This window comes from Scyliorhinus torazame, chromosome 5 (assembly GCF_047496885.1).
Source record: "Scyliorhinus torazame isolate Kashiwa2021f chromosome 5, sScyTor2.1, whole genome shotgun sequence".
NCBI classification, from domain to species: domain Eukaryota; kingdom Metazoa; phylum Chordata; class Chondrichthyes; order Carcharhiniformes; family Scyliorhinidae; genus Scyliorhinus; species Scyliorhinus torazame.
Genome location: NC_092711.1, coordinates 71,402,700 through 71,416,987, shown reverse-complemented (window position 1 = coordinate 71,416,987; position 14,288 = coordinate 71,402,700). Strand labels below are relative to the sequence as shown.

Genomic DNA, 14,288 nt, shown 5'->3' with positions numbered 1-14,288 from the left:
CTGGAGAGACACAAGGACACCGGCACCATGGAGAAACCGTGGAAATGTGGGGACTGTTGGAAGGGATTCAGCTACCCTTCTGAACTGGAAATGCACCGACGCAGTCACACTGGGGAGAGGCCATTCACCTGCTCCACCTGTGGGAAGGGATTCACTCAGTTATCCAGCCTGCTGACACACCAGTATGTTCACACTGATCAGACACCTTTCAAATGTTCTGACTGTGAGAAGAAATTTAAACGCAAAAAAATCTGTTGAGACTCCAACTCATTCACAGTGAGGAGAAGCCATTCATCTGCTCCTTGTGTGGAAAGGGATTCACTGCTACATCTAACCTGCAGAAACATCAGCGAGTTCACACTGATAAAAGACCTTTTAAATGTCCAGACTGTGGGAAGTGCTTTAAAACGTCCGGGGAAGTGACCTGTCATCAACGTGTTCACACTGACGAGAGACCATTCAGATGCTCTCACTGCGGGACTGGCTTCAGGCGATCATCTGAACTTACTGTACATCAGAGAATTCACACTGGGGAGAGACCGTTTACCTGCTCTGTGTGTGGGAAGGGATTCATTCAGTCTTATCACCTACTGAAACACCAACAAATTCACTCTGATATAAAACCTTTTAAATGTTTTGACTGTGAGCAGAGCTTTCGAAGCAGCAATGAGCTGATGATACACCAGCGAGTTCACGCTGGAGAGAAATCGTTCACCTGCCCCGAGTGCGGGAATGGATTCACTGACTTACAACTTATGCTGAAACACCAGCGACTTCATGAGTGTCTCCAGGGATTGGATTTGGCTGTTTTCGCTGCTGTCAATCAGATCCAGAACTGAATGTGTGGGTTAACCCTGAGGTGTGTAAGAAACATGCCCCAGTCACTCTCTTCCATGGTTCAGAGCTCCGAGATACAGACAAAAGGCTCCTTTACAACTGTGTTTAGAGTCAACAAGATTAATTCCCGTACCAGCCTCCCCGAAGAGGCGCCAGAATGTGGCGACTCGGGGCTTTTCACAGTAACTTCATTGAACCCTACTTGTGACAATAAGCGATTTTCATTTCGTGATGAATGCTGGAAACTGCAAGATTTTAGTCCAGGAGTCAAGAGTTTACCCAAAAACGGGATCCAAGTCATTGGTAATTTTAAAACAATTTATGAAAAAGCAACAGTTTAGATTTGGTACACCAGCTAAATCGGCAGGAAATACATGTGACCCACAACATGTGAGAATGGCTCACTGGTCCCGGATCAGGGAGATGCTGATCTCTGGGGCTGGAGGTGACAGTCTCCTCGGAATGGTTTACTGGTCCCGGATCAGACACTCGGACAGATGGAGCTGATCTCTGGGGCTGGAGGTGACAGTCTCCTCGGAATGGTTTACTGGTCCCGGATCAGACACTCGGACAGATGGAGCTGATCTCTGTGGCTGGAGGTGACAGTCTCCTCGGAATGGTTTACTGATCCCGGATCAGACACTGGGACAGGTGAAGCCGATCCCCGGGGCGGAGGTGACAGTCTCTTCGGAATAGTTTACCGATCCCGGATCAATCACTCGGACAGAAGGAGCTGATCTCTGGGGCTGGAGGTGACAGTCTCCTCGGAATGGTTTACTGATCCCGGATCAGACACTCGGACAGATGGAGCTGATCTCTGTGGCTGGAGGTGACAGTCTCCTCGGAATGGTTTACTGATCCCGGATCAGACACTGGGACAGGTGAAGCCGATCCCCGGGGCGGAGGTGACAGTCTCTTCGGAATAGTTTACCGATCCCGGATCAATCACTCGGACAGAAGGAGCTGATCTCTGGGGCTGGAGGTGACAGTCTCCTCGGAATGGTTTACTGATCCCGGATCAATCACTCGGACAGATGGAGCTGATCTCTGGGGCTGGAGGTGACAGTCTCCTCAGAATGGTTTACTGGTCCCGAATCTGGGGGAAGCTGATCCCCGGGGCTGTAGGTGACAGTCTCCTCGGAATGGTTTACTGGTCCCGGATCAGACACTCGGACAGATGGAGCTGATCTCCGGGGCTGGAGGTGACAGTCTCCTCGGAATGGTTTACTGATCCCGGATCAGACACTCGGACAGATGGAGCCGATCTCCGGGGCTGGAGGTGACAGTCTCCTCGGAATGGTTTACTGGTCCCGGATCAGACACTCGGACAGATGGAGCTGATCTCCGGGGCTGTAGGTGACAGTCTCCTCGGAATGGTTTACTGATCCCGGATCAGACACTCGGACAGATGGAGCTGATCTCCGGGGCTGGAGGTGACAGTCTCCTCGGAATGGTTTACTGATCCCGGATCAGACACTCGGACAGATGGAGCTGATCTCCGGGGCTGGAGGTGACAGTCTCCTCGGAATGGTTTACTGATCCCGGATCAGACACTGGGACAGATGGAGCTGATCTCCGGGGCTGGAGGTGTCGGTCTCCTCGGAATGGTTTACTGATCCCGGGTCAGACACTCGGACAGATGGAGCTGATCTCCGGGGCTGGAGTCTCTTGTGTTCTCCTTCCTCTGGATCCAGTCAGAGTGTTTGGTGTTAGTCTGAATCCAGCATCGATCACTTTGACAATCTTTCCTGTCCAAAGTGATTTTCCTGTCGAACCGTTTTAACCTTTACTCAGACAGTTGGTTTATATTCGGGTCGTCAGATCCAACCTTCTCCAGTTTAGAAATCTGGGGCTTCAATCTCCGACCCCCCATTCGGAGAATGGCCGTTGGCCGCCGTGAATCCCGCCCCCGCCGGTTGCCGAAGTCTCCGAAGGGAGAAAAGTCGGCGGGGCGTTAATGTAGCCGCTGCCGCGGAGAATGTCACGGGTCTGCGCACGGCAGCCGATTTTCGGCCTGCCGATATTCTCCCTTCCGGATGGGCCGAAGTCCCATCGACATGATGACCGTTCACGTCGACGTAAATTAAACTGTGCTCCAGGTTCACGCCGACCAGCGTGGAGGCGAGTGACAGCCTGGGGGGTTGGCTCTGGGCAGGCGATGGCGTGGCCGCAGTCTGAATGCGTGATGAGAGGTGTGTGCCGGGTTGTGTGTGTGTGTGTGTGCGGCGGGGGGGGGGGGGGGGGGGGGGGGGTGGTTAGAGTAGGCTGGGCTCCGGGGGAGTGCCGGGAGGGGGTCCGTGCCGGGGAGGGGGATGGGGGGTCCGTGCCGGGGTGGAGGTTGGAGGGGGGGCGGGTCCGTGCTGGGGTGGAGGTTGGGGGGGGGGTCCGTGCCGGGGTGGAGATTGGGGGGGGAGTCCGTGCCGGGGTGGAGGTTGGGGGGGGGGGGTCCGTGCCGGGGTGGAGGTTGGGGGGGGTCCGTGCTGGGGAGGGGGATGGGGGGGTCCGTGCCGGGGTGGAGGTTGGGGGGGTGTCCATGCCGGGGAGGGGGATGGGGGGGGTCCGTGCTGGGGAGGGGGATGGGGGGGGGGGGGGATCCGTGCTGGGGAGGGGGGGGTCCGTGCTGGGGAGGGGGATGGGGGGGTCCGTGCCGGGGTGGAGGTTGGGGGGTGTCCGTGCCGGGGAGGGGGATGGGGTGGGGTCTGTGCCGGGGAGGAGGTTGGAGGGGGGGGGTCCGTGCAGTTGAGGTTGGGGGGGGTCCGTGCTGGGGAGGGGGATGGGGGTGGGTCCGTGCTGGGGAGGGGGCTGGGGGGTCCGTGCCGGGTTGGAGGTTGGGGGGGGTCCGTGCCGGGGAGGGGGATGGGGGGGGGTCCGTGCTGGGGAGGGGGATGGGGGGGTCCGTGCCGGGGTGGAGGTTGGGGGGGTGGTCCGTGCCGGGGAGGGGGGTCGTGCTTGGGAGGGGGATGGGGGGGTCCGTGCCGGGGTGGAGGTTGGGGGTTGGTCCGTGCCGGGGTGGAGGTTGGGGGGGGGTCCGTGCTGGGGTGGGGGATGGGGGGGTCCGTGCCGGGGTGGAGGTTGGGGGGGGGGTCCGTGCCGGGGTGGAGGTTGGGGGGGGGGGGGGGGGGAGTCCGTGCCGGGGAGGGGGATGGGGGGGGGGGGGTCCGTGCCGGGGAGGGGGATGGGAGGGCAAGTGAGTTGGTCCACCTGGCCAGGTGCCAGCCTCCAACAGTTGGACCCATGCGGTCCATGCCACCTTGCTGGGGGGAGGAGGGAATACGGGCAATGATGACATGTCGTCGTTCCCCTCCCCCCACCAGGCCGTCATGTTTTCAGATCATCCAGCGATGTTGGCCGCCGTGGCGGTAGCCGCTCATGTCTATGTTGCTCTGGATGAGGAGGAGGAGGAGGAGGAGGAGGAGGAGCGTGCCAGGCTGCTGCAGAGGGGCAGGCGGCAGCCACCCAGGCTGGAGGGACACCTGACCGACAGGACGAGGAGGGGGAGGAGGACGTCGCGGCCCCACGGCAACGGAGGCACCCGAGGGTGCCCCGTGTGTACCGGCCCAGGCAGTCATACCAGGACCTCACGGACCGGGAATGCAGGAGGAGACTCCGGATGAGCCGGGAAACCGTGGCACACATCTGCCACCTGCTGGCACACCTGTCACCGCGTGGCACTGGCGGGGGACACCCTCTCCCCGTGTCCGTCAAGGTTACGGTGGCCCTGAACTTTTATGCAACGGGGTCATTCCAGGCACCGAGTGGGGACCTGTCCGGCATATCGCACACATCGGTGCACCGGTGCATCCGGGCAGTGACAGATGCCCTATATGCCATGGTGCACCGCTACATCCACTTCCCCATGGACCGGGCCAGCCAAGATGCCCGGGCCGTGGGCTTCTCTGCCATGGCCGGGTTCCCCATGGTCCAGGGCGCGATCGATGGGATGCACGTCGCCGTGTGGCCACCTGCAGATAACAGGGCCGTGTTCACTAATAGGAAGGGGACCTATTCGATGAACGTACAGGTGGTCTGCGACCACCGCATGATGATCCTGCACGTCTGCGCCCGTCACCCAGGCAGTGTACACGACTCATTCGTGTTGTCGCGGTCATCCATCCCCGGCATGTACGAGGGACGCCATCCCCGGCTGAGGGGCTGGTTGCTGGGCGACAGGGGCTACCCATTGCGATCGTGGCTGATGACGCCTATACGGAGGCTACGCAATGAGGCGGAAAACCGCTACAATGATGCCCATGTAGCGACAAGGGGAGTGATAGAGAGGTGCTTTGGCGTGCTGAAGATGCGTTTCAGGTGCCTGGACCTCTCTGGGGGCGCCCTCCAGTATCGGTCAGATAGGGTCGGCCGCATTATTGTGGTGTGCTGCCTCCTGCACAACATAGCCCAACAGAGGGGCGATGTGCCGCAGGCAGAGGAGGGCGGAGTGGAGGAGCAGCAGGAAGAGGCGCAGTCCTCCCCAGATGAGGGGGATGGGGGTAATGGTCAGGGCAGACGGGGTAGACACAGGCGGGTGGCTGTCCACCGTTACCGGCTGGCCCAGCGGGCACGGGACAGACTGATAGACGCCCGCTTCACTGACTAGATGGGCGTGGGAATTGGGTAGTATGGCCACAGACCGCACACCATGGCAACAGCCGACCACCCACACCCCCCACCCATCCACCCACCCGCACCCTCACCCCCCTCCCCAACCCCACCCACATGCACACCACCCCCCCCCCCATTGTGATCCACCTGCGGCACAACGGGCCGGGCTCACACAGTTGCGGGTGGACGCGTGTCTATCGCAGGCCATGGAGGATGATGACAACCCGCCCTGCGGTGAGCTCCTGGCTCTACATCGTTGGACTATGTCTGACCCATGGCCACAGTACCACCATCCACCCGGACCATCCCTGCATGCGGCTGTGACACTGCAGCGCACGGTCCCGTCCTCTGCCCGGGGGATGTTGATGGCGGCCCAGGGGGAAGTGGTCAGACTCACCTGGGGCTGAGGTAAGACCACCCCTCACACACACACTTGCGCTCAACGTAAATGACACCCCCGCACACTTTGGACAGAGCACAAAGGCAGCTTCTGTAGGTGTAACATTGACTTTAATAACCAAAGGAGTTCATGCACGTGCCCTAGCCCCTAAAACTCATCTGTGTCCTGCAACCGTGCCAACTTACTCAGTGTCTAATTGTTTGGCCTTACGGGCCCTTTGACTACGTCTACGTGGTTCCCCAGATGGTACAGCAGAACTGGAGGTGGACTCCTGTAATTCCTGTCCTCTGACACTGGATCCCTTTGGCGGCCGTTTCCTGGGGCGTCCTGGCCTAGATGGGCCAGGCTGCGGTCCGGGCGACTGGGATGGCGAGCTGCCAGCCTGTCTTGCCCGTTGCACACCCGATGCACCTGGGACGGAAGGGGGGGGGGGGGGGGGAGAGTCCGAGGTGTCGCGGTGTACCGGGACCTCCCCGACAGAGGGAGCCGGGACGGACCACACCACCTCCTCCTCCCTCGGGGTGCCCGATGGCCCCCAGACCTCTACATGGGTGGGGGATGCGAACGGACTGGCCATCCGACGCCCCCCCGACATCTGGCGCTGCCAGTCCTGGAGGCCCGTGCTGGTATCGACAGGGGTCTGCAGGTTTGCAGGCATGGAGCCCAGGGGGTTGGCAAACCCTGTCTGTGACAGTGCGACGCCGGCTCGCACATGGCCACTGGCGCCGATGCCCTCAGCGATGGCCTGCTGAGACTGGGCCATGGCCTGCAGAGACTGGGCCATGGCCTGCAGAGACTGGGCCATGGCCTGCAGAGACTGGGCCATGGCCTGCAGAGACTGGGCCATGGCCTGTTGAGACTGGGCTATGGCATTGAGCGCCTCTGCCATCTGGCGCTGGCACTGGCTCATGGCCTCCTGTGAGAGGGCAGCCATTTCCTGGGCCACAGACGCCGCCTGCACGGAAAGCCTCAGGCCTCGCAAACCGTTCCCCATGTCTGACACCGTCGCACCCATTGCCTCCACCGCGGACGCCACCCGTGCGGTATCGGCCTGGGTGGCACGCATGACCGGCACCACTCCCAGCTCCTGGACGCGGGTGGACTCCTCCACCTGCGACCGCAGCCGCCGCAAGCCGCCCGTCACCCTCTTCGCTCGTCTCCGGGTCGGTGGTTGCATCAGATCTATGTGTGGGTGTGGTAACTCCAGGAACCCGGGATCCATCTGGGCGGCAGATGTTCGCTTGGGCTGGGCTGCCCTCCGACCGCCCGGCCCCTCTGCTGCTCCTACCTCCACCTGCTGTACCGGGACGGCTGTGTTGTGCGCACCAGTGAGTGTACCAGACGCCTCATCACTAAAGTGCCCAACCGTGGTGAGTGTTTCTGCAATGGTGGAGGGTGTTGGTGACAGCAGTGGCGTTGTGTCGTGCTCTTCGTCCCACTCTGAGTCCATGGCACTTTGGGGTGGGGGTTCGTCTCCACCCATCCACTCTGAGTCACTGTCCGGTATTTCGTCTTCCTGGGTAGTGCTGTCCCGGGTACTGCTGTCCCGGGTAGTGGTGTCCCGGGCAGTGGTGTCCCGGGCAGTGGTGTCCCGGGCAGTAGTGTCCTGGGTAGTGGTGTCCTGGCTCGGATGTGACGGGGGCCTGTGGCTGCCCCCCTCGTCGCTGGGTGGTCGCTCCCGCACGTGACGGGGGTGTTGTCTCCCTGTTGCTCCAGGTCTTTCCGTCTCCCGTGGTGTGCGAGGGGCATCCTGCGGGCGTCGCATGCTGGAGGGTGCGGGTCTCTCCGTCTCCCGTGGCCTCCGAGGGGCATCCTGCGGGCGTCGCATGCTGGAGGGTGCGGGTCTCTCCGTCTCCCGTGGTCTCCGAGGGGCATCCTGAGGGTGGCCTGCATCTGCGGGGATGGGTGCCTGGACGTTTGGTCCTGCGATACACAATGAAGCATGCATGGTTAGACATCAGGCAGTGATCAGGTGATACGGGGAGGGGGATATAGGGAAGGGGTGATATGGGGACGGGCTGTCGATGGCTCACTTGCTAGTACGCCCTAGACCTCTGCATCAGCAACCTCCCGGTCCTCAGGCCCGCCAGCCAGTTCCAGGGCCCTTTCCTGGTGTTCGGTCAGTGGCATCTCATCAGCGGGCCCTCCTCCAGTCCTCACATGCTCCCTATTGTTGTGTGCGCGCTTCTCCTGTGGGGGGGGGGGGGGTGGCAGGGGTAAAAGGCAACACTGTTAGGCAGGTATATGAATGCACGCCATCGGTTGCGCGTGCATTGCAGAGGTTAAGGTTAGGGCTGGATTCACTTGGGGATATGGGGGAGGGGGGATATGGGGGAGGGGGGATATGGGGGAGGGGGGATATGGGGGAGGGGGGATATGGGGGAGGGGGGGATATGGGGGAGGGGGGGATATGGGGGAGGGGGGATATGGGGGAGGTGGGATATGGGGGAGGGGGGATATGGGGAGGGGGAATATGGGGGAGGGGGAATATGGGGAGGGGGGATATGGGGAGGGGGATATGGGGGAGGGGGGATATGGGTGAGGGGGGATATGGGGGAGGGGGGATATGGGGGAGGGGGGATATGGGGGAGGGGGATATGGGGGAGGGGGGATATGGGGGAGGGGGGATATGGGGGAGGGGGGATATGGGGGAGGGGGGATATGGGGGAGGGGGGATATGGGGGAGGGGGGATATGGGGAGGGGGGATATGGGGGAGGGGGGATATGGGGGAGGGGGGATATGGGGGAGGGGGGATATGGGGGAGGGGGGGATATGGGGGAGGGGGGGAAATGGGGGAGGGGGATATGGGGGAGGGGGGATATGGGGGAGGGGGGATATGGGGGAGGGGGGATATGGGGGAGGGGGATATGGGGGAGGGGGATATGGGGGAGGGGGGATATGGGGGAGGGGGGATATGGGGGAGGGGGGGATATGGGGGAGGGGGGGATATGGGGGAGGGGGGATATGGGGGAGGGGGGGATATGGGGGAGGGGGGATATGGGGGTGGGGGGATATGGGGAGGGGGGATATGGGGGCTATGGGGGAGGGGGATATGGGGAGGCTCACCCTGCCTGCTCTGACGAGGTCGTTCACCTTCTTGTGGCACTGGGTGCCTGTCCGTGGTGTCAGGGCCACAGCGGTGACAGCCTCTGCCACTTCCCTCCACAGACGCTGGCTGTGGCGTGGGGCAACTCTGCGGCCGTGCCCGGGATACAGGGCGTCCCTCCTCTGCTCCACCGCATCCAGGAGCGCCTCCACATCGCGTGACTCGAAACTCGGGGGGAGCAGCGCGGCCTTATGAGCCGTCACGCCGTGCGGCGCGTATGACGCTGCACGGCGTGAACCACTGCGCAAGCGCGGATCCCGTTACGTCGCTGCTAGCCCATTTCGAGCCGGAGACTATCGACCCATTTTTCCGACGTGACGCAAGTCGGATTTGCGCCGATCGGCGGACTTTCCGCCGATAACGGAGAATTTCGCCCCTGGTTTCAGGGTTTGTAACAGAGAGAACAGGCCTGTGCTGTGTGTGTCACCCAGCAAGCTGCTGTGGAAGCTTTGTTACTGAGAGCCAGAGAGAGCTCGTTCTATTCACAGTCAATGAATTTCTGACATTTTATCATAGATTTTACAGTGCAGAAGGAGGCCATTTGGCCCATCGGGTCTGCACCGGCTCTTGGAAAGAGCAACCTACCCAAGTTCAACACCTCCACTCTATCCCTATAACCCAGTAACCCCACCCATCACGACGGGCAATTTTGGACACTAAGGGCAATTTATCATGGCCAATCCACCTAACCTGTGCATCTTTGGACTGTGGGAGGAAACCGGAGCACCCGGAGGAAACCCACGCTGACACGGGGAGAATGTGTAGACTCCGTACAGACAGTGACCCAAGCCGGGAATCGAACCTGGGACCCTGGAGCTGTGAAGCAATTGTGCTATCCACAATGCTACCGTGCTGCCCCCTTATCATATTAGAAATAAGCAGAAAACCTAAATTCTAAAGTTAATCTCAGCGGCCGTGACAACTATCATCGATTGTTGGAAAAACCCATCTGGTTCACTCATGCCCTTTAGGGAGGGAAATCTGCCGCCTTTACCTGGTCTGGCCTCCATGTGACTCCAGACCCACAGTAATATGTTTGACTCTAGTGCCGAGCAGGCCACTCAGTTGAAGGGAAATTAGGGATGGGTAACAAATCCCGACCTTTCCAGTGACGTCCACATCCCATAAAATAATCCAAAATAAATCCTCACCCCCTTCAGCTCCCCCGACATGCTTCACTCCACCATTGGCAGAGGCACTTTCACCTACCGAGGTCCTGATTGAGCTGCTGTCTTTCCCCATTCTTGTTCAGTTTTTCAATATTTATATATTTAAATCTCGATTGAAACATAGTCTTGTTGTGACGCTGAGATCCAGAGGATTTTAAATCTGTTAAAGTCAATCCCCATCGAGTACACAGGACTCAACTGGTCCGAACTTTTTATGTCATAAATAAACCAAGATCTTACAAGATGTTTATCGGGGAGTTGTTTTTCTCTGAGACCAGGGATGGTCAAACTCTGTCCCAAAGTTCAGATATGGGCCTTGAGCCTGGGCTATGGGGCCCAAGTACATGGAGCATTATTCCTGGATGTCCTTTATCCCTGAATTTAATCACATCCCAATTGGGGGCCATGCCGTCAGCTGACTGTACTCTAAGCTCTGGAATTTCATCCCTAAACCTCTACTTTTCCACTTCATTTTCCACCTTTAAAACTCTCCTTATAACAAAACTCTCTGAACAAGACTTTGGTCATCTGACCCAATGTGTCCTCATATTCCTGTGAAACTGCTTGGCACATTTAATAATGTTTAAAATCGTGATGTAAGTATAAGGTGTCATCGTTCAGTCAGACCTAATCTGATCACTGAGTGAGTGAGTTATTTGTTAGAATGAGAGTGAAGGAGTGGGATTGATTCACAGCCTGAGTCACCAGTTTAAGGACAGGAGGAGAGAGAATCTGGAGAGGAGAAAAGAATCAGGAGGAGACTGGAGACTGAATCTGGAACAATGAGCAGAGAGGGGGAGGGGAGTGTGTGGGACTGAGATTCATAGATTTGGGAGAATGCACCATAGAAACTGGAATGGTCTGTTCTGAATTTCTATCCTGCATTTACACTGAAAACCTCCTTTTACTGGGAGTTAGAGGGAGAGGATTTGCAGACAGAAAATTCAACGTCACAATCTTGACAAGATCTTTCAGAATGACTTATTCCATGTGTCTGATTATGAAAGGAGAATGATTGATCTTTCTGTGGGGAAAGTTTTAAAATAATTTTGACTGAGAAAGCCTGAGACACACTGACACAAGGGCCAGCAGTGCATCTCGGATTCAAACATGAGGTGTGCAAACGGGTCTGGTTTAGTGTCAGACGTTACTAGGGAGAGGAATGGAGCTGGTAGCTCGGGAATGAAAACAATGAATTTGATTTTCCCAATATTTAATTGGAGGAAACGTCTGCTGATCCACCACTGGATATCAGACAAACAGGCTGAGAATTTAACAAAGGTGGAGAAGTGGAGAGAGGTGGTGGTAGAGCTGGGAGAGGAGAGGGGTGCTGGAGATGGGGCAGTAATTTGTAAGGATGGTGGAGTCAAGGGTTTGCTTTTTGACAAGGGTCGAATGACAGCAGAAGGGGAGGGACAGTACCTGATAGAGAAAAGATTCAACTAAGTCAGTGAACATGGGGAAGTTGGGTGATCTGTTTTGTGGGAATAGGCTCGATGGAGCAGGAGCTGGATCTCATGGACAAGATGAGCTCTGAGAGGGCATGAGAGAAGATGGTAGAGAAGATAGAGAAAGATGCAGTTCTGTGGAAAGATCATTTAGATCCGAAGATTAACTCTGATTCTCCTCCACATTGCTGGAGGATATGCTGATGACAGGGGGACTGGAGAAGGGGGTAGTGTCAGCGGTCTACGGAGCTCTTTTGGAAGAGGAGAAGGCACCACTGGAAGGGATCAAAGGAAAATGAGAGGAAGAGTTGGGAGAGGATATGGAGGAGGGGTTCTGGTGTGAGGTGCAGCGGAGAGTGAATGCCTCTACCTTGTGTGCAAGGTTGGAGCTGATACAGCTGAAATGAAAATGAAAAAAAAAGAAAAATGAAATGAAAATCGCTTATTGTCACAAGTAGGCTTCAAATGAAGTTACTGTGAAAAGCCCCTAGTCGCCACATTCCGGCGCCTGTTCGGGAGGCTGGTATGGTGGTATACAGAGCACACCTCGCGAGGGCAAGGATGAGCCGATTCTTTGAAGGAGTCGAAGATGTGTGTGAACGCTGCGGGGGGGAGGGGGGGTCCAGGTCGCCATATTTGGGGTAGGAGACCATATTTGGGGTGTTGGACCGGCCAGGGTTGGAAACGGGTGCGGAGGCACATGTTGTAGCCTTCGCCTCGTTGATCACCCGAAGACGGAACCTGATGGGTTGGAGAGCAACCTCTCCACCCTGGCGCGGCGGGGGGATCTGTTGGAATTTTTGACTCTTGAGAAGGTTAAGTTTGAACTGAGGGGAAGGACATAGAGGTTCGACAATTCATGGACATTATTCATTATGCACTTTCATGAACTGGATAACATCGAACATTAGTTTGGGAGGGGGGGCGATAATGGGGGTGAATGGGGGATTCCTGATTCCTTTTTGTCAGTTGTTTATGTGAACATGTGGGCGAATGTTTTGGCTTTGGTGGGAGGATGGGATTGTTGTTATTGATATGGGGATTGACATATTTGTTACTGATTATTGTTTATTGTTGGTGGGTGTAAATTTGGGAGAAAATGATTCTCTCTTCACAGATGCTGCCAGAGCTGCTGAGTTTATCCAGAATTTTCTGTTTTATCTCAGATTTCAAGAACCCACAGTATTTTGCTTTTATTAAATTAACTCTTGAGCTGATAAATGGTGTTAATGAGCACAAAATAGAAGTTTTACTGCTTTATAAAGCTCTGATAAAGCCACAATTTGAGTATTGCATCCATTTTTGGTCACCACTCTTCAGGAAGAATGTGAAGGTCCTTGAGAAGGTGCAGAAGAGATTTTGCAGAATGGTTCCGGCAGAGGTGGTTGAGGAGCGATTTAATTCAGATGTAGAAGATTCTGATGGGTTTAGGTAAAATAGACAAAGAAAATCTGTTCCCATTCACTGGTTGCACAAGAACTCGGGGACATATTCAGGTTTTGTAAAAGATATGGGAGATGTGAAGGGGACCGATTTTGCAGTCAATGGTAATGACTCTAAAGTTGAGGCTGAGGGGAGGGCAGAAATGGAAACGATGAATATTTTCAAAAGGCAATTGGATAAATATTTAATGGAAATAAACCTGCGAGGATAGAGGGATGGAACAGGGGAATGGGACTGACTGGACTGCTCTTGCGAACTAGCATAGACTCAGTGGGCCGAATAGCCTCCGCTGTGCCACAATGACTATGATTATTTTCTGTAATCACATCGTATAATTTAACTTTGGGATACAGCAGCGGCACAGTGGTTAGCACTGCTGCCTCACAGCATCAGGGACCCGGGTTCAATTCCAGCCTTTGTTGGAGTTTATACATTCTCCCCTTGTCTGCATGGTGCTCCGGTTTCCCCACCGTCCAAAGATGTGCAGGTTAATGGATTGGCTATGCTAAATTGCCTCGTAATGTCCAAGGATGTGTAGTTCAAGTTCTGGGTTATGCGTATTGGGTGGGGTGGATGGAGGAAGCATAAATGGGTAGAGTGCTCATTTTGAAGGGTTGGTGCTGGATGCCCCACCCCCCCCCTCTCTCTGCACTGTAGGGATTCTTTGATCACTCAAGGAAATCTGTGCTCTGCACTCCCTCTGAGGCCATTCTATTCTCCCAAGGTTTGTTGCCCAGAGTTGAGTTTTCAAGGTGTGGTCGAACCAGGGTTTCTGAATCTCGGGGTTTTTCCAGTCACACTGGGACCTGAAATCTTCCCTCACAGACAGAACAGACAAACATTTTACCTTGCACACTCAGATGCTTCTGATATTCAGGTTCTGATGTATCGCTGACTCTGTCAGATCACAATGTGATACTTGGTTTGAGTTTCCCATCGATCAATGCTCCACTTTTAACTTCCTGAAAAAGAAAGTTACAAAGACCTTCAACTGTTTGTCTAAGATATAAATTGAGGTGACATAAAATTTGTCTTGGTTTGAGTTTGCTGTGTGTAAATCCTCCCCTTCTAACCCCCTATAAAAGGAGTTTCCAGAATCCATCACTGTCAGTCACAACATTCTCTCCTCCTGCTGACAGGCCAGGGAGCACTGCGCATGCGCCCTGCTGCAATATGGCTGCTGTTATTCTGGGTCTGTGATGCAGAGCAGCCCAACAACGTCCTTTGCAAACACAGGATCAGGAGCTTCTTATTCGGGGTTTGAGGCATTCATGCTGTGTTT

The 14,288-nt window shown here is 56.2% G+C and overlaps 1 protein-coding gene across 1 annotated transcript in view; it reads right to left on the bottom strand.

Moving 5' to 3' along the window:
• The window catches only part of LOC140418371 (uncharacterized), a 294,193-nt gene that overhangs the window by 215,080 nt on the left and 64,825 nt on the right, over positions 1–14,288 (bottom strand). The window lies entirely within an intron of this gene.